The sequence below is a fragment of the Hyaena hyaena genome, unplaced genomic scaffold (genome assembly GCF_003009895.1).
Source record: "Hyaena hyaena isolate Hyena2069 unplaced genomic scaffold, ASM300989v1 scaffold_4, whole genome shotgun sequence".
NCBI classification, from domain to species: domain Eukaryota; kingdom Metazoa; phylum Chordata; class Mammalia; order Carnivora; family Hyaenidae; genus Hyaena; species Hyaena hyaena.
This window is the reverse complement of record NW_024080636.1, coordinates 142,815-164,580: the sequence shown is the minus strand read 5'-3', so window position 1 is coordinate 164,580 and position 21,766 is coordinate 142,815.

The window sequence follows — 21,766 nt, the reverse complement described above, 5'->3', positions numbered from 1 at the left end:
TCGGCATCCTGCGAGCCCGTGACCCCGTGGGTGCGCACTCCCCTGTCCCTTCACAACGACTCGATGAACGCTTCCTGGGGCGTCCACGCAGGTCTGCTCCTGTGAAGTCTCACAGTGACAATGAGCCAAGCATTCCATTACCGTGTGTTTCAGAGGTGAGGAGACTGAGGCACAGAGAGGTTAAGGAAAAGCCCAAGGTCACCCAGCCAGTGAGTGTGAAGCGGGGGTGTGCCCGGGAGTCAGGCTGCTTGGCACAGCCCAAGCCTGGGTCAGGGTTCACTCTCCCTTTCTCTCCCACCTGCTCCCCCCCAACCCCTGCTCCAGGAGCAGAGGGTAGGGGGAGCTGGATGAGGGACTGGGGGTTGGGGAGGGAGGGTTTTCTTGTGGGAATTGAGAACATGAATGTCGCCGATGCTCTCAGTCTCGTCTGGACGAGGGCTCCGGGATCCAGCGCCAGCTGCAAACCCTGTCCTGGGGCGGGGGCGGGGGGGGGTTGCTTCTTGGGAGAGGTGGCATCTCAGTGGAGCGAGAGTACAGAGTAAAGAGGTAAAGGAAGGTGGGGAGGGCATTCTGGGCAGGGGGGACCTCAAGTTCAAAGAAACAGAAACTCTCCAGTGACGTTCCAGTCTCGGCTCTGTCACCTGCCCCAGTGACGCCACCTCCTTGTAACTTGTCTCACTCAGTGTTATTACCGTCACATCACTGGTCTTACTGTTGAGCCCTTCCAGCCAGGCGCGCGTCACAAAAGGCTCGTGGACTGACCCGGTGCGGGAAGCATAACCAAGGTGCTGAGCACGGTGTGGGGTGCGGTGGCCGGGTGGGGTCTGGGTAGTGGGGGCCCCCAGGCTGACCAGTGTTTCCTAAGGACCATCTGGGAATTGGGCCCGGCACGGCCAGGTTTGCAGAGTGTTTCTCCCAAATTTTAAGGGAAGGCCACATTTTATTTTATTATTTGATTTTATTTTTTAAATGTTTATTTTCGAGAGAGAGCGAGTCGGGGAGGGGCAGAGAGAGAGGGAGACACAGAATTCCAAGCAGGCTCCGCGCTCTCAGTGCAGAGCCCGGCGTGAGGCTCGAACTCACCAACTGTGAGATCATGACCTGAGCTGAAACAGAGTTGACGCTTAGCCGACGGAGCCACCCAGGCGCCCCGGGAAGGCCAAATTTTAGACAACAGATTTGGGAGCGAGGAAAACTGGGCAGGAGGGGCTGCCAGATGTCACCCCTCTCTGCCTTCTCACCAGCCCAGGGTGCTGAGATGCAAATAAGCACCTTGATTTGCAGGTAGCCAAGTCCAGAGGCAGGTGAGAGTACAGCCTGCCCTTCCCCTGGCTTGCTCCTTCCCTCTGTGCTTTTGGGGTGGAAATAATCTTGGGGGGTTGTCTGTTTTGCTCACTGGAGTATCACCAGGACCTAGACCTGCCCTTGACACACAGCAGGCGCCCTTTACCCATTGATTGAATAAGGGGAAAGATCCAAGGGACACGTAAAGATGGAGGTAGATGAGGTATAGAGGACGGATTGCGGGTACCACCGACGGGCTCAGCGACCGTGGCCGGTCCAACGTCACCTCTTGGGACCTCTCTTTGTTCATCCGGAGAGTGGGCGCAACCCAGGTCCTCTGGAAAGCAATCTGACCAAGTGTGCCAGAAACGTGTATGACTCACTGACCCGGTGATTCTATCCCAGCCAAGGAGCTGTCCCTAAATATGGAAAAAAGAACAGCTTTCTGGACAAAGATCTACCAAAATATATTATTGACGATGTTGAAAAAAACTGGAAATAACGGAGAGGTCCAGCAGTAAGGGACTGGCTAAATAAACTATGGAACTTCCACTTGACCACATGTTAGGCAGCCAATGAAAATGAAGTCCGGAGGAGAGGAAAAAGAAACGAGGTTCCAGAGAGAGAACCAACCAGAGAGGTGCCCTTGCTATCGTGGCAAGGCAAAAAAAAAAAAAAAAAAAAAAAAAACAGAAAAGCAGGATACCACCGTGTCGTTTTTTTCTTTTATTACACAGTATGATCTCAGCCGTGTTTAAAAAAGTCCCCAAACAAAAAACTATGGAAGGAAATACATCAAACTTTAACAATGATTGCCTCTGGATGGCGGGGCTGTGGGTGGTGCTTTTTCTTCCTTATTTTGACTTTTCTGCATTTTTCAGGTTTTCGTCAGTGAACGTGTATTGTTGCTCTTAATAGTAAGGACGTTAAACACGACAGAGAATTCGATTCTGGGGGTGAGAGCTGGTGCTGTCTGAGATCTATCTGCCCGGGTCTCTTAGCGAGAAGGTCAAACTTGCCTCCTGGGCAGCGGGGAAGTTTCTGGACTTGGAACTGGCGATCCAGGTGTCAGAACCGGGGCTGCCCGTGTGACCCTGGGCGACTCTCTCTGCGCCTTGGCCCCTCAGTGGTGTTACCTGTCGAATGGGGCCTGGTGCCCTGTTCCACAGGGTGTAGCAAGAACAGAGCAAGAGCGAGGCCCTGGAAGGCCTCCGGGAATTCCGATCGAATGAGCAGAAATCACCAGTTAATGATCAATTGCCCGGAAGGCCAGTTGGCCTTCAGGCACCTCAGAAAGATATCGGCCTTCTTGCCAGGAAGCCCCGGGAATATTTTCAGCCCCCAGAGGTACAGATGTTCCTGACTCACTTTGGAAAGTGGAGCTGGGGTGATTTCCAGAAACTTATCACCAGGCGGAGGAGGAGCACAGCTGGGGTTAGAGTCCTGGGTTCTGGTCCCAGCTCTTCCCCTGCAGCTGTGTGACCTTGGCCGAGTCACTCAATCTTCCTGGCCTCGGCTTCCCTTAGGCCGCGGGCTCTGGACACAGAGATCTTTTTGTTTGTTTGTTTGTTTTTAATGTCTATTTATTTTTGAGAGAAAGAGACAGAGCGTGAGCAGGGGAGGGGCAGAGAGAGAGGGGGGCACAGAATCCAAAGCAGGCTCCAGGCTCCGAGCTGTCAGCACGGAGCCCAACGCAGGGGTCGAACTCACGTGCCGTGAGATCATGACCTAAGCTGAAGTCAGATACTTAACCAGTTGAGCCATCCAGGTGCCGCTGACACGGAGGTCATTAAAATTGCTAAACCCTCGCTTTGAATCCAGGCCTTAGGGGCAAGGGACCCTGGAGTCGGAGAGGCAGCCCTTTACAGCTTGGTCCCCAGAACCTCCCATGGGTGGTTCTAGTCATTTCTAGTCATTTCTAGTCATTCCCAGGAGAGTGAGGGTTGGAAGGACATTTCCCAGCTGGTCTCTGGAAGCTCCCTCTGCCGTGGTGGGATTGTCCTGAGTGTCCCTCAGCACCTCTGGTGCATTGGAGTCCCTAGAGGGTCTGGCCCTGGGGGGAAGGGCGAGGCTGCTTCGGGGCAGCAGTGTGTACGTGAGAAAGAACGCACACGCACGTGCGAGTGGTGATACTCCCAGCCTGGGCGAGCCCGTCACCCTTTCCTGGTGCTACACGGAACCTCAGTCCTGGACATCCCGAGCCTTCTGCTCTGACACATAGTAGATGTGTCCCCCCCAACCCCGTCACGTCCTCGTAAGATTGCAGATCAAGAACCTCAGACCTAACTGTGATCTAATTTGCTGTATGGTTAATGTGCGTCTGGGGCTATCCCTCGGCCAGGCTCTCCACCGCCACCACAGTGGATCTTCAGAGCCCTTCTGTGGGACAGGTCCTGACGCTCTTCAGCACTCCCATGTAGGGGATCAGAGGCTCAGAGAGGTTAACAGTGTCGCCCAAGGTCACACAGTTGGCCAGGGTGTAGGTTCGGGTTTTGAGCCCAGGCCGGCTGGCTTGGGTCCATGCTCGCGACCATTATGCTTTGAGATCATTTTGCCTCTTCCAGCTGCTGCTTTGCCAAAGGAGAAGCTCGGCACAGGTCAGTGGCTTCCCAAGGTCGCACAGCAAATCAGTGCAGAGCCCAGACCTGCTTCAGGCCCCTGGATTTGGGGAAAGAGCTCTTTGCCCATGAATGTGAGTGGGTCTGTCATCCCTGGCTTCTGGGCCAGGGGATAATTGGCTGATTGGACCCAAAAAACTCTTCATTCATTGGTTCATCCATCTACCAAGATCCTTCTTGGTGCCAAGTCCCTTTGCCTGGCTCTGGGGGATAGAGATGAGCAAGGCGCATCTGCTGCTTCGAACTCAGGGGCTTCCAGGAGGAGGTGACAGCTGAGATTTGGTCAGAGGGAGGAGGGAAGAAAGCATGTTCTGGGTCTGATGCATTTGCAGGGAGACCCAGTGGTTTCTGGGAGGTTGGCAAAGGGGAAGGAGAGGAGGCCGCTAGGGTCTGACGCTACCGAAGCCAGTGGGTGGGTGAGGGGCGAGGCAGACGAGGAGTCCACAGGGGGTCGGTCACTGACTACAAGTCCATGCTGGGAGTCTGAGGCCCACCCCCTGGGATAGAGAGCAGGGAGGGGAGATCCCGCTTAGGAAAGGATGTGGTTCCTGACTTCCTGGGTCACAACTGGAAGGGGAAGTGGGGGTTGGGCTGGGTGGGGCTGATGTCACAAGGCAGGAGGAGCCACCGCCCCAGCAGCACCCCAGCAGTGGCGCCCCAGCTGTGGCCTGGGGGGCAGCTCTGCAGGTGCTTATCTCTCAGAGGCGCGAAGGGGGAGAGGGAAGTGGACCTAACCCTCGGGGCTTCTCTGACCACAGCTCCCAGCTGTCTTCTTCACTCATGTCCTCACTGGCCTTGTGGTTTCTCCAAGTATCCAGTTCATTCTGACCACAGGGCCTTTGCACCTGCTCTTCCCACTGCCTGATAATGGCTTGCTTGTTTTAATCATTTACCTCTTCAAATGTCACCTCCTCAGAGAAGTCTCCCGACACCTCCCCCCTCCACGTCCATCTCATCTTTCCTGCCCCCACACCACTTGATCATTCTTTATTGCCCTATTGCCACGTGCCACTTCATGCCTGTTTGCTCCCTTATTCATTCTCTGGTTCCCGTCTTGGGAGACAAGCTCCAGAAAGACAGGGGCTTGGTCCATCTTGTTCATCACTGAATCCCCAGCTCCAAGCACAGCGCCCGGCATGCAGTGGGCCCTTCACAAGACGGCACGGGGCACTCACTATGTGCCGGGCACCGCCCTGTGGGCAGTAACTTATTGAATGCTGAAAACCTTGTGGGGAGGCAGGGGCCAGTCCTAGGTTGGTGGGGCCTGAAGCTGAATAATCTTGGGATCTTTAAGGAAAACATAGATGATCGGGAATATAAAGCAGGGATTTTCTATGTGTGTTGGAAGTAATGTGCGTGTGAGCAGTGCTGGGGCTTAGCATTAAACGACTCTGCCAGGTGTGGATGCTATAAAGCCTTTATATCTGTTGAATACGTGAATGGCTGATTAGCTTTCAACAAATGCTTTACCTTCTCTGGGCCTTAGTTTCCTCATTTGGAGCCAAAGGATGCACCCGGAATGGGCAGGAGGGAGGCCCATTTCAAGAGGCTCAATGCCCCTCCACTCACCTGTCAGGGGTTTTGGGTGAGTGGAAGGATTCTGGAATCATTCATTCATTCATCCACTCGTTCATTCATTCTTGAGGCATCTGAAGCACTACCATGTGCCACGCGCCTGAGGGCAGAGCAGTAAAAACAAAGTCCCGATTGGCAGCACGCGCAGGTGACAACGGAAGACGGCAACCGAACGTTGAGCTGCAGTGGGTCCGGAGGCGAGAGAGCCGATGGAGAAAAATAAAGCAGGGAGAGAACGGGGAGTTTGGGAGGCCTCCCCGAATCGGTGACCTTTGAGCTGAAAGCTGAGGGGTGTGAAAGCGAGCTTGGCAGACGTGCAGGGAAAAGAAACCTGAGGCAGAAGGAACAGCATCAGCAATGGCTCTGAGGAAGTAAGCGCTGGCTGAGTTTGGGGACCAGCTAGATGCCGTGAGTGAGGGGAGAGTGGAGGGTAGCAGGTCAGGGGCAGATCACGTAGGGCCTGTGGGTCACTGTCAGGACTTGGGGGAGACGGGAGCCACTGGGGGGCTTTGAGCAGAGGTGTTCCTGCCCCATGGGCTCACCCTGCTTGAGGGCAGAAGGAGGGAGACCAGTCAGGAGGCTACTGCAGGCGTCTGGGCAAAAGATCATGGTGGCCTGCATGAGGGTGGTGTGTGGAGGTATGAGAAGCAGTTGGAGTCTGGATTGTTTTAACATCAACCCAACACGATTAGCAGCGGGCTGTGTTCCAGGTATAACAAACCCCACAACTGGACAGCTTCAGACAATCAGAATCATTTGATTATTTGTTGTGGTATCTGCTGCTCAGGGACTTGGGATGGATTTGGCTTGGTGGTCTGGCTTGGGGTCTCCCGTGCGGTTGCTGCCGGCAGCTGGAGCTGGAAGAGCAGAGGTGGGGGCCAGTGTGAGCTGGCTGGGCGCCTTTCTCCCCCTCCGGGACCGCCAGCGCCTCTCCGTTTGGTCTGGGGGGGCTCATTGCGCTTCCTTACAGCATGGCGGCCCAGAGCTCCAGCAGTGAGTGTCCCAAGAGAACAAAACAGAAGCTACATTGCATTTTCCGACCTAGCTCGGAAGCCACAGAGCATTGCTTTTGCAAATCCAGACCTATCCAGATTCACGAAGAGGAACAGAGGAGGGGCTCCGTGAACGTGACCTTCGCCTGCCCACTCCTCGCCAGCCATGTTTGACCCACTCGGTGCAGCCCGCAAGAGGCTCTCTTCCACAGGGAGGATGGAAACAGGCACCGAGCGGCTAAGCCTTGTGGCTTGTCAACCATGCGCCACCTGCCTGGGCCTGGGCTGCCCTCCTTGTGTGTGTGCCTGTGTGCATGCGTGTGTTCACGTGCACTCGTGTGTCCACGTGCACTCGTGTGTCCACATCCATGTGCTGAGTGCCTGTGAGCACATCCCTCTCTCAACCAAGCCTCCAGCCAGCTGCTCCAGGAGGAAACCCTGCCTTGCCCGGCGTAGCCAGAAGGTCATCTGGTCCTGAGAATTCCTCTCCAATCCAGTTATCAGGATGTCCCCCCCTTGACTTTTCTCGGCCATGCCTGTCATGGTCTCCTCCACCCTGCTTGGGTCTCTGGGTCCCGCCATCCTCCTCGGGCCCCTCTCCAGAGCCATGTGGGCAGAGCAGACAAAACTCTGTCTTCATGAGGGTGGCTGGGGGGAGATGAAATACTCGTGGGAAATATCACAGGCAGCGATGCTATGGGGAAAAGCCAAGCCACCTAGGAGCCAGGAGACAAGCCTATTTCAAGGCCTCCGGCGACCAGCCCCCTCCCCACTGCCGCCTCCCAGAGGTCTCCCCTTGAGGCTATTCCTCAGCAGCCCAGGTGGGGCCAGGCTCTGGGGGAGGGTGCTGATGGCCTGTGTTTCCATGTCACCAGGTGAGGACAGCAGGAGAAGACAGGTGGACACACTTGTGCTCTCATCACAATGGCAGAATGGGGGGGGACATAAAGTGTTTCAGGTCCTTGTGAGCGCATCCTCGGCCCCCACGTGCCCCGGGCTTGGGCACGCACATTGTCCTCGGACATGGGTCCCAGATTCCGAAGCCACTCGAACACCGGACTCTGGCCCGCGTGTAAATCCACAGCCCGAGTCTGGTGCTGTTCTCTTTCGTGCACATTCTCTGGAGCGCACTCGGTGCGAACGCCCATGTTCTCTCGGCTCCACCCAGCACGTGGTGAGAGCAGGCGCTCACTGAGCACTTACGCTTCCCGAATTCTGTCTTGATCTTCCCAACAGCCCTATGAGGCAGGGACAGTCATGATCGCATTTTACTGATGGGGACACAGAGGTGCTAAGGGGGTAGTTACCTCGCCCTAAATCTGCGAGTGACAGCGGAAAGCTGGCACCTGAAGCCGGGCTGTCTCTGCCTCTGGGGTCTGGTGTGTGCGGCTCTCCATACAGACCCCCAGGAAGGTGTTGGGGACACCTGTTTTCAGTGTCTCCTGCTCATCAGGAGGCCCTGCGCCCCAGGGGTGCACAGCAGCTCAGAGTTTACCAAGCCCTCTCCCATCCTGAAAGGGGAGTAGGGGGTGTTAATTACCCTAGGTGTAGGGAAGAGGAAAAGGAGGAAGGACCGACGGTTTTGTTCAAGGTCACACAGGGGCTGACGGCAGATCCAGCACTTGACCCCACATCCCTGGTCTCTCGACCTTGCCCTGCCTTCCAGGAGTGTGCAGCTGCTGGTCACTGCCAGGCACACTGTCCCCTGCTGCACAGACTCAGGAATTTTCTGGAGAGCTGTGAGCAAGGGGAGGGGTGAGTGGGCACTGGTGCCTCCCAGGCACTGGACAGCACGGGAGCCTTCCTGAGGAGGCAGAATGTCCAGCCTGGTTTTGGGGGCGAGGGTTATAGGGGCGGGAGGGGTCTGAGGGGCCAGATGTCCTGGGTTCTGAAGCCACTCTTAGGACTGGGCCCCTGCAGGGGAGGAGGGGCTGAGTCTCATACGTGCCTGTCTGATGGGGGCGGCCAGAGGACATGCCTTCCCAGCCAGAGGACGGGCACTCTAGAATCTGGACCATCACCCCGCGTCCCAGAGGCAGAGCAGTGTCAAGGCCAGGGACGAGGGGAAGTAAGCAGGGTACCTGTCTGGGGTGAGGAGTGTCGGCCCAGGAAGTGTGGCTCTCAGCCCATCCTTGCTCTCTTCGTCCTCTGTAGGAGGCTGTGCCGGGCCAGGCATTGTTCGCGGGTTTAAAAATAAAAAGGCATCTTGGCCAGGGCCCTGCTGGCAGAGAGGAGGAGGGGGTGGCCCTGCCGCAGGCCTAAAGGGCATCTGGCTGGAAAAAGAGGCCTCACCCAGCTCCACCACCAGCATAGCTGGGAGTGTGGGGGGTCCCCCAGAGAATCGCCAGCACCTCAGCTTCTGCCCTGAGAGATACAGGCAGAGGGGATGTGGGTGCTGGATGCCCCGTCCTCACTCTCGCTTCTCCAGGCTGCTTGTCACCCTCACCAGAAGCTTCCAACAACCTCGGGCCACTAGGGAGTCACAAGTCTCCCCCCACAGCACCCTCTTTCCCCCGCCAGCCAATAATACTAACAATAATAGCTGTGTCCCAACAGCCCTGGTGGGGAAGGTACTGTTATTATGGAACTGTTATTATTACCATTAGGCAAATGGGAAAATGAAGGCTCAGAGAGGTTTAGTAACATCCCCAGGGCCACAGAGCTGGCCAGTGGAGGGGCCAGGGCTCAGACCCAGGGGTGCCCTGCTGCCCCCTCGCCACTCCAGTGCTCCACCTCCTCCCAGGCTCCGGTCCCAGGCCCTCGCCCTGGCCAGCATTGCCACATAGCAGTCTACTTCTCCTAGGTGGTCAGGGAGGGGAACAAGCAATGGATAAGGAGCTGGAATGTGCCAAGGCCCTGGGGCGGGGGTGGGTTGGTGCTTACTGTATTCAATTCTTTCTTTTTAAATGTTTATTTATTTACTTTTGAGAGAGAGAGTGGGAGGGAGAGAGAGAGAACACGAGCTTCTGCAAGCAGGGAAGGGGCACAGAGAGGGAGAGAGAGAATCCCAAGTAGGCTCCACGCTCAGCGCAGAGCCCAACATGGCGCTTGAACTCACCACGAGACCATGACCTGAGCCGAAATCAAGAGTCATATGATGCTCAACGGACTGAGCCCCTCAGATGCCCAAACCATTTGCAACTCTTACATAGGGCGATTGTCTCCATTTTGTAGATGAAGACACTGAGGCCCAGAGAGGCAGTCACTGTTGAGATGGGATTTGAAGCAGGATCAGCCTCAGCCCAAAACACTCTTCCTCACCCTCCGTGCCTGAAGGGTTAATGGGAATTTCCAACACAGAGCGCCACCTCCCCCCACCCCAACAGGGTTCAGGTATAACCCAAGAAGCACTGAGGGTGTAGTTAGCTGGAGGGAAAGAGTGTGATGGGGGGGCATGGTTGCTAGGGAAACAGCTCCCCCACTCCAGGAGAGATGAGTGAGAGCAGGCCAGCAGTGTAGGGAGCCCTGGCGGGGGCAGGGGGGGGGGGCTCTAGCGTAGGATGCCCCAGCCTGAGATGCGACAGGCAGGGCCCTGTCCTTCCCCGGTGGTGGCTCATGGCTGCCAGCCTCCCCGTTCCAGACGAGATCCGGTGATCCCCCATCCGCCCCCGAGGCCTCTGCCGAGGTTGGCACATTGGTGCTGGCACCGGAAAGCGACATTCCAGAGGCCCCCCCCCCACAACTCCCTGCCAACCTTGGATTCTTGGCAGAGCAGGGGTGAGGGTTGCGGTTGGGGAGGATTATGGGACGGGCCAGAGTCAGAACACCTGTCCCCAGGATGTGGGAGGAAGCAGGCCAGAGACAGGGCAGTCCCCTCCCCATCGCCCAGGGTCGGGGTTCTCTGGCCCACACTGCAGGGCTGAGGGCGGGGTCTCAGACGCAGTGTTTGGTGTTCGTGAAAAGACGCATCCCCTTCAGGTGGCCAAGTTCCTTCTATAAAAGCTTTTCCAGGCAGGGTTCCCATTTGCTGTGTGACCTTGGGCAGACACAGACTCTCTCTGGGCCTCGGGGACTCATCAGAGGGCCAAAGCAGGTAAACCTTGAAGGTGCCCTCCAGCAATCAGTGTTTAGTATCCCAAGGTACTGTGACTTTAGTCTCCTCCCCCCGCTCTCTGCTGACCCCTCGACACACAGCAGCCAACAAATCCTCTTAAATCTGAGTCAGACAGTGGCTCCCCTGCTCAACACGGGGGGGTTGGGGGGGAACCTCCTCTCCCTCAGGGAATGCTAGATACCCTGACTTCTTCCCCACCCGGCCGCTGCTGTCTTCCGACCCCTGTGCCTGCCCCTCCCCGTCCCGGGAGTGGACCCCCGGCCTCCAGACTGTCTCCCAACCGCCTAAGTGCCTTCTCTGCTTGGAGTCTGCCCTTACCCTCTTCTGGCCCAGAGGGCTCAGCCCCACCCAGCTCTTCGAATAGTTCTTTCTGCTCATCCAAGACTCAGCTCAAATGTCACCTCTCCGAGGCCTCCCCTGACCCTGTCTCTAAATCGGGGCCATTGGCCCCACCGAGGCTTCGCCATCGGGTCCTCTCGGATTTATTTCCTTCAGGATGAAAATGACCTTGGTCGTTCACTGTTCACTTGCTGATTGCCCTCCTTCCTCGATACTGCCCACTCCCAGGAAGCCGGGTCACTCCTTCCGGGGTGCTGGGCCCAGCGTGCAGCCAGCGTTCTGTGAGGCCAACGACCAGGAGGCGTCGTGTATTTTCCAACACGCCCAGGCCCCTGATGCTTCGACATGTGCTCTGTGCCCGGAAGCTCTCCCGCCCCTCCGTCCCCCTCCCCCTCCCCGGCCCGGTGCTAGAAGTTCCTGCAGACTCAGCTCTGAGCCCAGCAGCCTCGAGAGGCAGGACAGGCAGGGAGGGAAGCCCCGGGGCCCCTAATCCCCTGGCACCCCATTCCCCAAGAGCAGGAGGGGAGCCCTGGACCTGGAAAGCCCCGGGGCCGGCTGCCGGGTCAGGCAGTTCCGGGGTGACCTCATCGCCTTGAAAGGAGGGCAGCAGGGCCAGGAAGCAGAAGACGCATCAGATGCGCTAAATTTAGAGCGTTTGATTCAGCTCAGGCGGGACAATATTCCTGGAGTCCCCATTGTGTGTGAGGGGCCAGAGGGCAGCCTGGCGGTTGAATGGCTGGGTCTGAGCCATGCCAAGCTGTCTGGGCATGCGGAGGTGGGGGGTGGGGCGACCTCCTCCGTGCTGGGGGAGAAGCCAGGCCAAGGGTCCTCGGGGCGGAGCCAGGTGGGGTGCAAGTTCGGGAGCCACTGCCCTTGGGACTGAAGCCCAAAGTGGGAAGGGGAGACGCCTTAGAGATGAGGACGGGGGGGCTGTAGGTGACAACTGGTCAGCTGTGGGACCCTCACTACTGAGGGTCTCACTAATGGACAGCCATTAGTCCCCCCCCCCCTTCCCTCCGCCCTATTCTACCCCTGTACAGTCCGGGAGCCTGCGGCTCAGCCCCGGGCACCGAGCTGCCCGAGGCCACATTGTGTTCTGACTCGAAGCCTGGGTCCGCAGCAGTCAGCTGAGCACCAGTCCACGCCCTCCCCTCAGGACAGGTGCTGTGGGCCCTCATCCTGGCTCCCCGCAAGGCCAGGCAGCTGCAGGGGGACACGGGAGGAGGGTGGCTCCGCACGCGCAGGCTCCAGAACCGTTCCCATGGCAACCCAGGGTCCAAGCCTGCCCAGCTCCAGAGGAGAGACCAAAGCTGAGGATTTCCCTGGGTGAGTGTGAGCAGGGGCTGGAGTTGGCTTCTGCCCCTTGCCGGCCAGCGCCTGGGACTGGCCCAGCGGCCCCGCCTGGCCACCTGGGCTCTGCCCACGGGCTAGGTCGGTGCTCCCTAACGGTGTCCTGTTTCCGCACCCACACTTCATGCCCACGCTGCGGCCAGGCAGCCAAAGGAGGGTGGGGATTGTCCTCAACGCAGGGCCACCCCAGAGGGAGAAAGAGCCTTCCCCCCACCTTGCACGCTGCGAGTCATTCCTACAAGTCCCACCGAAGCCCAGGGAACTCCCTGGGGCACCTGCCTCGGAAATGGGGGACAGGACTAGAAGTTCCAGTGGACCTGATCTTCCCACTGACGTGTACCAGGCACGGGGAGAAGACCGTGCCCTCTTTCCTCTCCCCAGCTCAGGGATGGCCTTGGCAATGAAGCCCAGGCCCCCTCCCCCCGTGCAGTTCCAGGTGAGTAACTGGAGGGTCTGAGCCAGGATGAGACACCTTACGTGGGGCAGTTTTCCCCATCCTCCTGGGCCCCGCCCACGACCGACCCAGGCACCAGACCCCCTCTCCCGGGAGCCACTGCCCTGCCCCGGGCGGTGGCCCAAGGCTGCTCACGGCTCCTCTTGATTTCACATCATGACTCATGTTATCATGTTCTCAGGAGCTGAGTAACCACCTGAGTTATTTATACCCTGGCTTAGCAGGCTTCCTTCCCTCCTCCTAGAGCTCAGGCAGGGAGGACTGGGAGGGGGTGGGGAGGAATCTGGGAGGGGGGATGTGGACTGGGAGAAGGCAGCTGAGCACCCCCCGTATCACCTCCCCTGGGGTACCACCCCCGTAAAGCACCCAAAAATAACCGTGACTACCCCAGCACAACAGGATGGGCCTGGATCTATGGCATCGATATATAGGTATTATGATGGTTTGGGGAGGGGGGAATTCCTTTCCCGAGCGAGTCACCCGTCTGGAAAAATAAAGAAGGAAAAAGCTGAAATTTTTTCCTTCCATCAAAACAGGAAGGAGCTGGGGGAGGCGGGGGGTGGACGGGGAGATGACGGGTGGAGGCTGAGATACATCCTCCGCCCCGTGGTGGTCTTCAGGGAGGGGAAGCCCGGGGCGCCTGGCCCGCTGGCTGGCCCTGGGTGTCCCCATGGGGGCATCCCTGGCAGCCCAGGGGGCGTTTTCATCTCCTCGCTCCCGGGCCCCTGTGCGTTCACGGATACACACAGATGCGCACGTGCACACAGCCCCGGGTCCCTCTCCTCCCCTCGCCCCCTCACACACACATTACACAGACACACTCGCTCACCCCCATATGCCTTCCCCAGATCCCACAGCAGAAAAGGTCTCCCTCTGGATGGATACGACTTGGGAGGTCTGCCTTCCTGACCAATTCATTCTTCCCTCCCCTTGAGCACTGTTCTGCGAGTCCTAAAAGTTAAGTTCCCGTCTGCCTTTGCTCCAACAACGACCAGCAGGATGACCTTAGGGAGGTCACCTCTCTCTGAGCCTCAGTTTCTCATCTGTAACTAAGGGTATGGTTCCCTTGTTGCTTCCCTCTGGGGCCAACGATGGAAACGGCCTCGTCCAAGCGACGGGAATTGGAACGAGAGCTCGCGTTTACTGAGAGCCCTCTATTTGCCACGCATCGACAGCGCATCACTCGATTAACCCCATCACCAAATGTGCTGTCTAGAGCCCAGAGGACATGGTTGCACAGCTAGGGCGTGGTAGAGGTTGGTTTTGAACTCTGGGCTCCTCCGTGGTGCTTCTATCCAAGAATGAAGGAGATGCTGTCAGAGTCCCAAGAAAGAGGAGGAGGAGGAAGAGAGAGATCTAGCTTCCCTGGCTCGTGCTCCCACCTGAGACCACCGATGACAGGTCCATGTCCTCAGCAGGGACGTGCCCCGGCGGCCAGGGGCGCATCTGTGCCCAAGGAGTATTATGCTCACTGCTGTGGTAGTTACTCTGACGATGATTAGTCACCCCCATGGGGCTGCTCTGTTTGCTTATTGACTTATGTAAGCACCACCCGAGGGTGTTTGTACAGTTGTCTCGGTCTTTCTGTCTGTCTTCCACCTACCTGCCTCAGCCTGCATGCCCCTCAAGGGTAGGGGGCTCCAGAGAGGTGAGCTGGCAACGTAACGCCCAATGCTTTGTGAGGACAAGTTCGGGGTACCACGCGGGGCAGATCTGCGCATTCTCCCCACGCTCAGTTTGCGCTCGGACCCTATTCTACAGATGAGAACACTGGGGTCCCCATGCTCAACATGGGACAGGCCCAGGGCGGCTACTCCAGGGGCTGCAGCTCTGAAGCCCATGGCACTGGTGCAAATCTGGCTTGGCTAACCCCTGCTCATGTGAGCTCGGGAAGTCATATGACCTCCCCAGGACTCGGTTTTCCTGTCTTTAAAATGGGGATAATACACTTTGTTCTCCCTACATTGTTGGTGGCTCGAGGGAGTTGAGGTATTAGTTTGAGCCACATGAAGTCACACTGCTTGCCCATTTTTGACCTACTCCTTACTTTTTTTAAAGTTTATTTTTTTATTGTGAGAGAAAGAGCAAACAGGGGAGGGGCAGAGAGGGAAGAAAGGATCCCAAGCAGGCTCCGCACCGTCAGTGCAGAGCCTCATGTGGGGCTTGATCTTGTGAACCGTGAGATCACATGACCTGAGCTGAAATCAAGAGTCGGACGCTTAACTGACTGAGCCACCGAGGCGCCCCTAGACCTACCCTTTAGATCAGTGCCTCTCAAACTACTGTGCCTATGGGTCACCGTGAGTCTTCTTAAAATGCAGGTTCCCACCCAGCAGGTCTGCGGTAGGTCTGGCACGGTGCACTTCGGACAAGCCTCCAAGGTAGCAGTGGTGTGGATCTAGACCATGATGGAAAGGTAGTGGCTGTGTTGTGTGCTGAGCAATCGTGCTGTGTCAGGCACAGGAGGGTGCCATTCTCACATCTGGTCCTCACAGCCCCCATGCAAGGCAAATGTAGTGATCCCAGTTCACAGCTGAAGAAACTGAGGCTCAGAGAGGTCAATGTCCTGCCCAAGGACACGCAGCCAGCAACTGGCACAGCAGGGTCTCAAAACCAGGCCTGTGGTGGCAATCCTTGTCCATTCATCCAAACCCCTGCACAGGCTCACCGTCTCTGACCTTGAGAACCTCGCGGTCCTCGGGGGGACCTAAGATACATCCAGGACATGTAAGCATCCTCAAGTGGCCTCTAGGCAGTGGTGAGAAGGGGTGACCTGCTATTTCTGGGCACTCGCTGCAGGGAAAACCTCCAGTGGGCAGGCAGGACGGGTAAGGGAGTGAGTGAGAGGGACACCTGGGTGGCTCAATTGGTTAAGCATCCGACTCTTGATCTCAGCTCAGGTCATGATCTCGAAGTTTGTGTGTTCGAGCCCTCCATCGGGCTCTGCACTGACAGTGCAGAGCCTGCTTGGGATTCTGTCTCTCCCTCTCTCTCTGCCCCTCCCCTACTTGTGCAAGTGCTCTCTCCCTCTCAAAATAAATACATAAACTAAAAAAAAAAAAAAAAAAGGAAAGCAGGTGAGATGTGGTTGGAGAGGGAAGGGCACACGGGGAGGGGGATCCTCACAAGTGAAGGTGTGGTCTGGGGTAAAAATCAGCCACCACTATTCCTTGTGAACCCCGGTCTCACCCAGACCTTCTCTCATACCCACCTGCTTCCCTTCCTCTCCCGCTGAACACACTTCCACAGTCACTGCCCTGGTGTCCTTCTTCCACTCCCCCAGCCCCCAAGCAGAAAGCGGCCAGGAGTCCCTGGAGATGGCAGAATGGTCACTCATTTCTGTCCCTGACTCACTGTGTGACCTTGGGCAGGTCACATGATGTCTCTGAACCGCAGATGTCCCCTCTGAACACTCTGGGCCAAAATCTGTAGGTGAGTGAGGGCAGGACCCAGATGAACTGTGCAGCCATGTTTCACGTCTGCCCCGCCTGGCCGACAGGCGTACATGTCCGGAGAGCGATACTGGCGCCAGGCTGTCCAGGTTCAAACTCCACCTCTCCCTTCACTCACCCCTGACCTTGCAAAGCTGCTCCGGACCTTGGTTTCCCCATCTGTAGATTGGGGGTGATACAGCTTCTCTCTCACAGGCACGTTGTGAGGCTTAACTGGTTGAATATACCCTAAACACCTGGGCTTGCCTTCTCTTGGGCATAATGAGGCCATATCTGTGACTCTTACACTGTGATAAGCTTCCTATCCTTTGGACGGGCCCATCGTGTTTCCTGCAGTTACAAATATCTTCCTCGGGAAAGCTGGCAGGGGTCTGGGTGCCGCTTTATCCCCAAGAGGGGCAGCCTGCTACCTGCCTGCCCCTCTCCCCCCTGCCCTACCCCAGTCAAATCTTCAGAACACAGCAGCAGGGACATCCCGGTTTGGAAAGGGCTGGCGAACCCAGATCTGCTACACATCCTTCCATCTGTGGGTCCTCGGGGCCCTCTGCCTCCAGCCCTGCATGGCCTCCTCCATGCAGCTCACTTCATTTGTTCCCTTTTCCGCACGGAGAGTGACTTGAAACTGACACGAAACACTCGGCGGGTCCGTCCAGGCCACACGGGGAGGCATCGCGTAACAGGGAGATGGCTGAAGTGTGGGCCTCGGCATCACAGCTCTGGATTCAAACCCTGGCACGGTTGCTTCCTTGCTGTGTGATGCCAGGGAGGCTGCTCTCCCTCTCTGAGCCTCAGTGCCCTAGGAGATAAGAGCCCCAGCCCTCCAGGCAGTGGCTCTGCTCTGTTGCTGAAACTTGCTCTGATTTCCTCACTGCAGTTAGCTCAGGCGGGGTGCCTGGCCCCGGGCAGATGCTCTGTAAGTGAGGTTCACGGTTACAGAGGCCCAGCACATGGGCAGCAAAGGGTGCAGTAAGGAGGAACCTTCCCTGGGGGACAGCGACCAGAACCAGAACCCGGGGGGGGGGCATGTCCCAGCCCGTGGCGGGGGAGGGATGGCTTTGCCCCATTTCTAGCTGGCTCCCAGGACAGGTAGATCCGAGCAGCCCGTCCAAACATCCTCTTCCTCGTCTGGAGACTAGAGGAGCTAAAAATGCATCACTCCGCCCCAGGAAAACAAACACTGAGCTTCCCTTGCCTTTGTATACAGGACACGAGGCCCAAGGCTGCAGAGGCAGTGTGGTGGGGGACCCTCCGGCCTGCCCTCTGCCTGGCGGTCTGTCTGTCCGTCTGCCTGTCTTCCTGGGTCTCTCTTGCCTCCCTGGCACAGCCATGGTGGCCAGGGGCTCAGCAGAAGTGGCGGGGCTCTATGTGAGGACCTCCTCCCCTCCAGGTGACGGGCCTGCCCTGGGCTCCTCCCCAGCCCTGTCTCTGGAGCTCACAGGTGCGCCTGCACCTGCGCATGCACCTGCGGCTTGGCGTATTAACAACGACCGTCCTGGTAACCAACGTGTGTGGCATGCTCGCTCCATGCTTTCAACGCTCAGGAGGTGTTAACTCCATGAGGGAATCACTCTCCTTATTCGCATCTTACAGATGGGGACACTGAGGCTCAGAAAGGTGAAGTAACTTGTTCAAGGTCACAGGCTAGTAAATGGTTAGAGCAGGCTTTGAACCCAGGCCATCTCTGATGGGAAGCCTAGTCCCTTGTCTCCTGCAAGCCTCAGTTTCCTCACTCGTAAAACGAGCACCAACATAACCTCCCTTCCTGGGCGAGGGTGAGGGCGAAGCAGGCCAAGGGTAGAACAGCGAGGGTGTCTGCAGGAGCTGACTACAGCTCCGCGGTGTGGGGGTAGGTCATGTCCTCTGCCATCATACAGCCTGGGACTGGGGTCTTTGGCCATTTGTGATTTGGCCTTGGACCGTCCCCAGTTTGGAGCCTGACTTGCCCCGCCATCAAGCTGGGAAAGCACACTTGCCTGGCACAGGGCCTCTGGGCTCCCTCGGGAGAGCGGGGATGCCCACTCTGGACTTGAGGGCTCAAGTCTGTCCCCGGGATGGAAGCCAACTCCTTCCTTGGCCCTGGGCCCCCACTCCCAGGGTATGAGATGCTTTCGAGGGAGAAGAGCTTAGATTGCTCTACACACACGGTCTGGAAAGCCCTGGCCTTGGGCAGGCCCCCCAGCACTTAGCTGAGGGCTGTGGCCAGTTGGTTTTCTGCTTGGCTCAGACCTCTCAAGGGGGTTGGGGGCAGTGAGAGTTATGGGGTGTGGCCCCCGGCCCACATGACAGCTCCCAGACCTCTTGGAAAGCCTGCTTCAGGACCCTGGTGCCAAAGATGGGCTGGGATCTTCCTAGGCCTATGAGGTGTCCGTGTGCGTTCGGGCTTGGGGGCTCATGTTACAAGACCCCCTCCCTAATTCTTTCCACCCCTCGGGCAGGGCCTGGCATCTTCGTACCAAAAGTCTGGGACTCAGAGGAAGAAAGAGGTGGGAAGTTTTACTCATTGATTCATTCCTTTGGCAGACATTTATTGAGCAACTGCTGTATTGTGGGGGCTGGAATGAGGTTCTTGTTCACCTGGGCCTCAGTCTAGTGCTAGATGGATAAATGGGCAGTGACAATACCACAGGGCACCTGCTGTGGGAACCCAAAGCAAGCACCAAGCCCAGTGGACTTCCTGGAGGAGGTGCTAAGTGGAGTCTCACAGGAGGAAGAGGAGGAGGTGTTCTTTAGAGAACCGCTTGGGTGGGAAGACGCCCACACTGGCATGGTGGCTGCAAGGAGAGGGTGCATGGCATTCAGGCCAGGTGCCACAGGTGCCACGAAGTCCCCGCTGCCTCTTCTGTCCTGCCACTTCTAACAGTGCACAGAGACATCTAGGTTGTCGTAATTCTTTCCATCTCGCTCGAGATTCTGGGAGGCCCCAGAATGCCAGCTCTGGGTTTCCTTTATTACGTTTCCACACAGGGCTGGCATACAGTAGGCGCTCAGTGATGCTGCTCCCAGTAGCCAACCCACTTTGCATCCCTCCCCCTTTTGCATCTGTTCCCTGAGACTGAGCTGGGTGCTCCCTCCTTTGTGCTCCCACAGCACTTTGTGTGTCAGTCAGAACTCCTATCGGTACAGCACTTTCAGCAGGCGAAGCCCTTGTACGTATATTAGTGCATTTGATGTTCACAAAAGCCCTGTGTAAAATGTGTCATGATTATCATCGTCAGTCATCACCTGCCAGGAGGCAGCACAGCATGGTAATTTAAGCGTGTGGGCTCTGCAGCTGGAACACGTGGGTGTTAAGTCCAGGCTCTACCACTTACTGGCTGTGTGACCTTGAACAGACTGCTTAACCTCTCTGTGCTTCAACCTCCCCATTTGTAAGATACGAGTAACATACCTCACAGGAGCACTGAGAGGCTACATGCAGAGTCAGAACACTCCCTACTACACAGTCACTTCAATAATAACGGTAGCTGTTCTCATCTCTTCTACAAACAAGGATACAGAAGGTCAAGGGCAACATCACCTAGCATCCTGTGGTTTTATCTCTAAGTCTTTAGGCTTCAAATGTTGTGTTCTGGGGTATTCTTCGAACCCCACCCCCCAATCTCCTTGGTCACCCTGTCTCCTAAGTTATCTGTTTATGCATCTGTCTGGCCTTCTGGATCAGAGCTCCAGGGCAGGGACCTGTGTTAGCACTGGGCAGTCCCCACCCCCACCCCCATGCCTGGAACAGTGCCTGGCTCCCAGGGAACACTCAAAATCTGTGTTGAAGGAACGATGCACTCCGTGTGCCAGGCATTACGCTCCGTCCTTCCAGACGGAGTATCTCATCTGAGCCTCTAGACCACTTTATGAGATAGTTAAAAATTCTACAACTGTATCGAGGTACAATAACCTGCACGTATCAGTTCGGATACACGTACATCCCCGTGAACTCATCATTACCAGCAAAGCTCACAAATATTCCTCTCGCCACGAAAATTTCCCCCGGCCTCTTTGAAATCCTTCTCTCCCTCCAATTATAGATTTATTTCCAGTTTATAGGTACTGAGAGGTTAAGCTTCCCAGGGACACTTGGCCAGCAAGGAGCCACACCGGGATCTGAATCAAGGTGACCTGTCCACAACCTACCTCTCGGCCACCGTGCCGCGCTGCCTAGGCAGTACCAGGCAGAGGGTGGGTGCTTGAGGCTGTTTGTAAAGAGGCCCCACCTGGGAAGTCCTCCCCTCCTCTGTGCCCCCCTCGCTCAGGTCCAAGAAGATGACAGCGGGGGTGGCTGTCTCCGTGTCTGTGGTGCGAGGAGCAGGGGTGTTTGGGTACAAAGGGCAGACGACAGGGACATTGCAAGGGGACCAGATAAAGGTGTCCTAGAGCCAGGAGCCAGGCGATGCAGTGAGCCTGCGGGTCCCGTGGTGGGTGCGGGGCTCGGCGTGCGTGCGTGTGACTCTGTGACTGTGACCGTGTGACTGCTGATGGCAGGGACACGGCAGCTCTCGGAGGTGGGGGCGGAAGGCGTTAACTGTATGAATGCTGGTGTGGGTGGGGGCCCTCCCCACTGCCGGGGCCTCAAACCTGGGGGCTGAGGGAGGTAGTAAACATCAGGGTGACTGTGGGAAGCGTGATGGCCGCCCTGCAAGGATGCTGCAGGGGCGTGGGGGTTTGTGTGACTTTGCAGTTCAACAAATTCAAATCCAGCCAATGCTGGCAGTGCCTGTTGTGTGCCAGGCAACCAGCGAGGAGGCGGAGACATGGACCCAGCTTTCAGCTGAATGGTGCTGGCTGTGGGGTCTGTGTGATCACCTTGGGGCTGGCTTGGGGCCTGGTGCCTTTTACCCTTCCTGGCATGAGGTCCTCACAATAACCCTATCCCACTCTGGGACTAGATGGAAGCGCACAGAAAGGAAGTGACTTGCCCAAGGTGACCCAGCTACTCAGCGCCAGGGCAGGATGCGAACCAAGCTGCAGACCCCGAGTCCTTCCCGGCTATGCCTGTGCCAGGGTGCACACGCCTTCCTGGGGCTGCGGGTCCCGAGTGTTGGCCGTGGCCCTGGAGACGACTCCCCAACCACGTGGGCTAGAAATCAGGCCACGGTCACTGTGCTAAGGGGCGGGGCGCTCCGTCGCCCCTAGTTCTCCCTTCCCAAGGGCCAGACTCCTGGACGGAGGGGCGGCGGGGCTCTCCGCGACCCCTGAGCGCCCCGCCCCCGCCTCAGGCCCTCCCAGAGCCCCCCCCCCCCCCCCCCCTTCCCGGTGCTGACTCTCGGCCAGAAGAGGAAAGGCAGTCTCCACCCACCTCTAGCACTCTCCCTTCTCCTTTATAAAGGCCGGAACAGCTGAAAGGGTGGCAACTTCTCCTCCTGCCGCCGGGAGCAGCCCGCCTGTCTCCCCGCGCTCCCGCAGCCTCCCCCGCTGCCTCCCTGAGGGCTCCCCTCCGGCCGCCAGCGCCCATCTTTCATTCCCGAGATTGAGACATTTTGCGCACACACACACATACACACACGCGCAAAAAAGGGGGAAAAAGAGGCCCACCCTCCAGCCTCGTTGCAAAGAGAAGCCGGAGCAGCCGCAGCTCACAGCCCGCAGAGGACGCCCAGAGCGGCGAGCGCGCAGACAGACGGACCGACGGACTCGCGCCGCGTCCACCTGTCTGCCGC